The 7,374-nt window shown below is 37.9% G+C and overlaps 1 long non-coding RNA gene across 1 annotated transcript; it reads right to left on the bottom strand.

The window, feature by feature from the left end:
• Positions 1–1,494: 1,494 nt before the first annotated feature.
• On the bottom strand, positions 1,495–7,119 carry LOC131586159 (uncharacterized). Its single transcript, XR_009279096.1, has 2 exons — positions 6,880–7,119; positions 1,495–3,162 (listed from the first exon to the last, which is right to left on the bottom strand). It is a non-coding gene; the product is annotated as an uncharacterized LOC131586159 (long non-coding RNA).
• Between the last annotated feature and the right edge of the window lie 255 nt (positions 7,120–7,374).

Genomic DNA, 7,374 nt, shown 5'->3' with positions numbered 1-7,374 from the left:
CAAACAGTAATGGAGACTTCTCAGCTGTACCTCCAGTATATAATCAAATCCCATGGACAGGTTCTGTGAGCACTCCTACTCCTTGTTTACTTTCTGGGCAGAGAAACAGCAGCAGAAAGCGATGCTGGGGTCAGAGTTCATGCATTTGCTTCCCCCTTTAGGAGCTGGCAAAGCAGGAGAGGTGCACAGGGTGGACATGTGCAGCTTGCTGATCAGTTCAGAGTGAGCTTCACAGCAATTCAGAGCATGACCTGGGGCCAGGGGCTGCACCCCTGCTTTCTTTGTGATAACTTTTGCCTCCGTGCTATTCTGTGTAAAGAGTGTAGCTTCACCTCTAGTTCCTTCCCTCCATGTCCCTAAATGGATATATTTGGCAGCATAGCAAGGCATATAGTGGTGATAAAATTTGTTTTACTTAGCTCACCTGTTTAAAAGAGAAGAGGGAACTTATTGCTTCTCTGCTGTAGTGCATGACCTAACAATCTGTGAAGTTTATGTGTGGTTTTTAACACTGTGTAAAATAGATGTTTCAGTCTTTACAGGTTTTAGATTTTAATCTCTGGAGGGAATATAGATTTTTCTAGTTTAGCCAAAGCCACAGTCAGTACAGCAGAAGATTCCACAATTCTGTGAATGCCCTAATACAGACCCCACTAATACAGAGGAGACATGCAGCAACATTTAGGGATTTCTGTGATAAGACACTGGCACAACAGTGAGGTTATACACTACAGAGTTTGCCTTCAAATAATCTAGATTTTCAGGGAAACTCATCAGAATTTCTACATCTTTTGTAATAAATCTTTCTGAAGAAGGAGCAGGATATGCAGCAATAGCAAGGTCCTTTGGCTTAAATGAGAACAAAATCGATTTCCTGAAACATAGTCCATCTTCTTGAGACTGGAAACCAACATCCAATAACTTAAAAGCTGAGAGTGTGAGCTTCTGAAAGTCTAGTGGTTTAACTTCATTTCTTTTCCATCTGCAATATTCCATTTAATTGATGACAGAAATGAAAATTTGCAGTGACCATTCAAATACACAACGACATAAACAGTCACATGTAGGGAATTGGGGTGGATAGTCTGCTGATGAAGTCAGAGATGCGAAGTTGTGCTATTCTGTTGTGCTGTACAGCAATAACAATCTCTTTAATCTATTTTAAAAGTGGCCCACCTCAAAACAAAGTTATTTCTTCTTTTTCTTAACATGTCAAAAGGAAGAGAAAGTGTAAACTGTATCCCAAATTCATCCATGTGAATGAAATAAGTTAATGAAAAAAGAGAACATTTGTGCAAACCAAGCTAAGCAACACACCAGCCAAGCAAGCAGAAAATAACTAATGTGTGATTGAGCAGTTAAAGAGTGTATCAGAAAGTAGAAATACATAAAGGTAAACATCTCACTGCTTTGCTTTCAACATATTTTTCGTTGAATAGAAAATTTAGACACAATTTTTAAAGAGCAATGGATCAAAACAAGAATTCTGAAACCTTGGAAAATATCGGTATTTCTTTATTCATAAGAGTAGATCATTTTGAAGCAGAGTGCAATGTCTGTCGCTTTGATAAACCAAGGAAAATGTCATAGCAAATTGACATATGGAGATAGTATTGACACAAGGAGATACCCATAAGAAAGGTGGTTATAGTGAATAGGAGGTTATTATGAATTGAATTTTAGAATTATATAGAATCAGCAGAATAAATTCAAAGCTGAACCACAGCAAAATGCAGAGTACTCTTCCAGAGCTATGGGCAAGTCTGCTTCTACAAAATCCATTTTCTTCCAGTCCTTTTCCATCTCCCCTTGTTTTAACTTCTGGTCTCTAGTCATCCCTCTTTTATCCTTCACAAGCTTTTTACCCCTGTGCACCATAATTCACTTAATTCCCGCTTCTCTAGGCTGTGCAGCTCGCTGTCAAAGGAGTACCAAAAAGAAAAAAAAGGAGAGGTTTTCTGCCTGCTCAGTGTCATGTAGATGCAATTTCAGGGGATATTCTTCCTAAAGCTGGAAACAATCTGCTCAGTATTGGTGGAGTGTCTGAAGACCTCCCCCCTGGCCAGCACTTGTGGGACTGTGACCATTAAGTTCTCCACTATGAACTCCACCTCGTCCATCTGGGCAGGCTTCATTCCTCTCCCACCTAAGACTGAGCTATGACCTGGCACAATTTTATTCCCCTCATGGGTGGAAACTGATTCTCCTGAAGCTGTTTGCCTGTCTGTTTAGGGACTTTTAGATTTGGGTTCTTTTTCCCTTTGAACTGAAGATTGATGAGAGGGAGGCGGTTTTTTCTCTCGTTCGGTCTCAGTTGTTTATTTTTTCTTATCAGCATTACAAGGTACAAGGAGCTATGTGCACTATGATAGAAAAGGGGTAAAATGGCTAACAAAGATCTTCTTCAAGGTCTTTTATATGTCTATTTACCCAATTAACAGATGCCAACTAAGCTATTTTTCTTAGTGACCCAATGACCTAACACCTGTGTGCTGCACTGTGACATTTTCTACCCAATCACTTACTACTACCCAAAAACCCCTAGGAGAGGAACATGAAGGAGAAAGAAGAAGGACAAGAGACAACACCCTAAATCCTCCATCTTGTCTCCTGTTCTCTAAACTACTTTTTCACCCAGTGATTTAAGAAACTTTCTAATCTACACATTTACACATTTCCTATTTAACTTTAACATTTGTTTTCATGTATCACCATGAAAACATGCACATGAATTTCATATTATATGAAATTCAGTGTTTCTTTGAATCCTGGAACTAAATATTAAAAGCAAGGGCACACAGTCTGTATCTCAGACTCCAACATCTGCCCCTCTCTTTTTTAAAAAAAAATTAAAAAAAAATCAACCTAAATCTTTTCTTGGATTACTTTTCAAGAAAGGTTATTTTTCTTTCACTCATGTTTTAACAAATGAGGCTTTACAATATTAATTTTCCCACTTTTTCACTTGAAACCCAAAGTCCATTGTTCTTGCATGTTGGATTCAAGCTGTTCTGCTGTCAACTGTGGTTTTGATACAGTTCACATCAGCATGCTCGCTCTTCTGCTCTTTAGGCTGTCTGCTTGTCTCTGCAGCTGATGAGTTTCCATGTTCTTCTCTAGGAAGTTACTTCTGCTTTAAACCTGTGAATACACAAACATAGACTTTCCTCCAAATTATTAATTGAAATGAATTTTTTAATCTTGTTTTTGAACCTTTGACTAGACGCAAAGAATTCTCTCTTAACTTTGCTTGAGTACTTGTTAGAACAATACCTGGTAATTGATGGAATTGGCTTTGTAAAAGACTTGTCTAAAAAGGACTGTTTAAGAATTATTTGCAATAGATATAAGATCTTTATACTTTTTTCAAAAATTTAAGATATATAAGGTTTTTATACTTCCGAGGCATAGCCTTGGTCCCCCCCTTTTTCTTTATATAATTAAGTAAGGTATTTGTTTTTTTGTTATGAAAATGAAAAACCATCAAATTAAAACACTTGCACATGTATACACATAGGAATTAACACTTTTACAGAAATCAAAAACTTATTAAGAAGATGCATAATTAATATTATGCGAGATTAAATTTATCTAAATAATCTATAGTATGAATTGCTGAATGTACTAAATATATACTCTCATCCCAGAGTCTGCCACAGCTGATAAATCAGTGGAAGATTGGAAAATCATGTCCGGATAACAATTTTCCAAGCTCACTGTAAAATCCAGCTGCTATATTAAGTCACTAATTGCTAAGTCAAATTGACCTGAATATTGTTTTGATGCAGAAAACTTCTGGGTTTATTGGTAAATTCTCCATCCAGGTAAAGTCAAGGCTTGGCCAGAGCCTTAGGCTTCATCTGGAAAGATGTCTCCTAACTCATTTTCAAAGCAAGGGGTTTAAAAATAACAACTATAAGATGCTTAAAACACAGCAAACTTTTAAAAAGCATTTGTATAAAACAATGATCAGATGTCTTAGGCAATTGACTAATTAAACCATTCAGTAGTCAATTCAATCTGAAGTTTCTTTCTTAACCCTTGACTTTCAACCATGATACATTTTCTTAGAATTTTGGAAACTAAAATAATAAAGATACATTGGATTAGGCAAATGCAAATCTTTTTAAACAAGGAAAAGAGTAAAAACCAAGACAAAAAAACTCTGTATAGAGCAGCTGCATAACTTATTTACCAAGATGCATCTGTAGTGAGAAAACAAAAAAATCTCAAATGACACGTGTTTAAAAGGTAATTACACAAAGACACATCAAAATATGCACAACGCCGGCTGCAAACACAATGACACTCCATAGATAATGCTCATCATAGAAATCTATAAATTTACATTATAGAATGAATATGTCATCAGTGAATGTCTGAGGAAATCAGGATAATAAATTAAAAATATTTGTAATTATCTTCATCTTTATAGGAAAATAACTATGTAGTTTAAACAAATGTCTTCAATAAGACATGAAGCAATTTAAATTTAAACCTGTTAGAAATTAATTATGATAAAAGGAAGTAATAAAACCTAAAATTAAAAAGTACTAAAGTTATAACTTAAGTAAAAAACACTTAAACTTAAACATAGTGAAATTTAACTTTGATTAATCTTATTAACACAATCTATATTAGATGAAAATACAACTTAATCTTACTCTGTTACTATAAAAAAAGGCAATTAAAAGTTTGGTATACACTTCTTTGAACACAATATAACGGGAATATTGATTCACTATAGAGATTATAGGGATGCAACAAATTTATCACCATTCTATGCTATCTGGTTTTGAGAATAACTTATAATAACTGTAGATGTTATTAAAAATACCATTTGTAACAAGAATTTGCTTGGTATATGCTTAAATTTGTTAGGATTTTTAGAATGCAGTTTTACTAGAGAAAAAATACAACACTACAGATTTGATAATTTGCAATTTAGCTTTTGCAGTATTTTTCAGAAACATTAACTTTTTTAACTAAAATCTAAATTGGTATATATGCTGTTATACAGGTTTTTTATTATAACAAAAAGACTCACATTAAAATTTCTTTATTAAAACTGTAAAAAAAAAATACCAAGCAAATGGGTATTGTATGGTTAATATGACTTTCAGATTACTGAAAACTGTATTGAACTAAATCTACAATACACTTATTCAAATGAAATGTTAAAAATGAAAGAAACCTGTCATTAAATCCTTTTTCTGTAGGATTAATCATATGATTTTTCAACTTAATTTTAAAGAAATGCATCTTGCAGAAATTAACTGTAATTTCAGTAATACTGCTTGATCACTCTATATCATACAATACTACATTATCAGTAGATATATAGAGAAGATAACATTTTCAAAACCTTCATGTATTGAGAATACTGAATCTGAAGAAAAATCTTTTAAATTTCTTGGGATGCATAAATATCATGTTTTTCTACGTTATTCTGTAAAAACAAAATCAACAGATATCATTAGAAATACAACATCCATATGCATTCTATTATGCAACATTTTTAAACTTTTTGATCCATTTTTGAAGGCACTTTAATAAGGGCTTCTTTCTGAAGCTTGTGACTGCTCTAATTTGCAGATCAGCCAGCAATGCATCTTACAATGCTTTTGATTTTTGCTTTTCGGCTATTTTTCTGAAACCATTCCAGAGATGCTGGACTTTGTATTGACATGTCCTGTAACCCTGTGTCCATGTCTGTGGGAGGATTTGTAGATTGACAGAACTGTGCATTACCACGGCTATGCTCAAAAGACTCCTGGCTTTGTGTGGTGTCCAGTAAATCTATCTGCGGTGGTGAAGCCGTTGTTTTTTCAGGCTGTTGTTGCTCTGCCGCAGCTTTATTGTAAAGCGGATTCAATTTTAAAAGTGCCGCCGCAGCGCTCGGTGCAGGCCAAGGCTCGGTTTCTCCACCCGCCTGTCCCCTGGCTCCGGGCTGGGCATGGAGGGACGGGACCACGCCTCCCTGTGACGTCACGGGCGCCCCTGATGAGGGCTGGCCTGGGGGCGGTGCCGCAGGCGGGGTCTGGAGCTGCGGCTGTGGTTGCGTCACTGCTGACGTCACGTTGACTGACAGCTGTGGCTCCAAGCCCACCCCTGGAAGGCGGGGCGCAGGGACCGCCGTGCCCGTGGAGGTCCCGGACCGCTCTGGCTCGGGCTGAACCCCCCCGTACCCTCCCAGGGGGGACAGGGCTGTCCCCTCCACCCCCCTAGGGCCGGAAAGGGACTCGGCTGCCGGCACGCAGGCGGCCAAGGAAGTTTCCCCTCCCTCTTCTGCCGGCACCAGCATACCGGCTGCTGGAACAGCTTCAGGAGAACCCAGACACTCTTGCGAAAGCTCTAAGACCCCTTTTTGCAAATTCTGCCCGCATTTTTGAATCTCCTCCTCGTCTCTGTATAGTTGTTTCTCTGGGCTTTCAACAGGCTTAGACATTCCTGAGGTAGATTTCAGGAAGTCTAATACAGACTTTTCAGCGTGCAGTAATAAGCATTCCGGATCTGGCTGAAACAAACCCTTCTGTTTTTCTGGACCCATAGTGTCCTTTGCCTGAGTTTCAAACTCCCATTTACAGGCGATGACTTCATAAGTCACTGCAGAAGCTGTTAGAAGTTCAGCTGCTACCTCGTCTCTAAGAGTGGTTTTTTCATATACTGTTACGTTTATCTTCTCCCACAGGCTTGGGGTAAAAATATTCTCTGAATTCACATTAGGGAATTCTACTCGTACCCAGGATATAAGGCTTTTAAACTCATCCGTGGATACAGAGAGTGGGTGCTCTTTTACCATAGCTTCCAAGGTAGCCAAAACCTCCCCCTCAGGTTTGGACATGTTTTTCATATTTTTGCTCCCTTTTGACGGCTTACCTGACCTCAGGGTCAGCTTTCTCTCAGCTCCTCTATCCGTGATCCGTTCCACAGCTCACAGACGTCTGGCTTGGCTTGTCCGCTCTCACCAGCACCGGGATTACCGAGATCTTCTTTTTCCCCTTTCCAGGGAGTTTTCCAGCTTTCCGCTGTCTTCTCCTTTTTTCCAGCTTTTCGCTGTCTTCTCTTCTTCTCTCTTTTTTTTTCTTTTTTTACTGGAGCCTTCAGTTCAAAGAGCCCCAAGTTTGGGAGCCATTTATCTGTTTAGGGGACTTTTAGATTTGGGTTCTTTTTCCCTTTGAACTGAAGATTGATGAGAGGGAGGCGGTTTTTTTTTCTCTCGTTCGGTCTCAGTTGTTTATTTTTTCTTATCAGCATTACAAGGTACAAGGAGCTATGTGCACTATGATAGAAAAGGGGTAAAATGGCTAACAAAGATCTTCTTCAAGGTCTTTTATATGTCCATTTACCCAATTAACAGATGCCAACTAAGCT

This window comes from Poecile atricapillus, chromosome 18, assembly GCF_030490865.1.
Source record: "Poecile atricapillus isolate bPoeAtr1 chromosome 18, bPoeAtr1.hap1, whole genome shotgun sequence".
Taxonomy (NCBI): domain Eukaryota; kingdom Metazoa; phylum Chordata; class Aves; order Passeriformes; family Paridae; genus Poecile; species Poecile atricapillus.
Note: the sequence above shows the minus strand (reverse complement) of the source record. Positions and strands in the feature narration are given on the sequence as shown.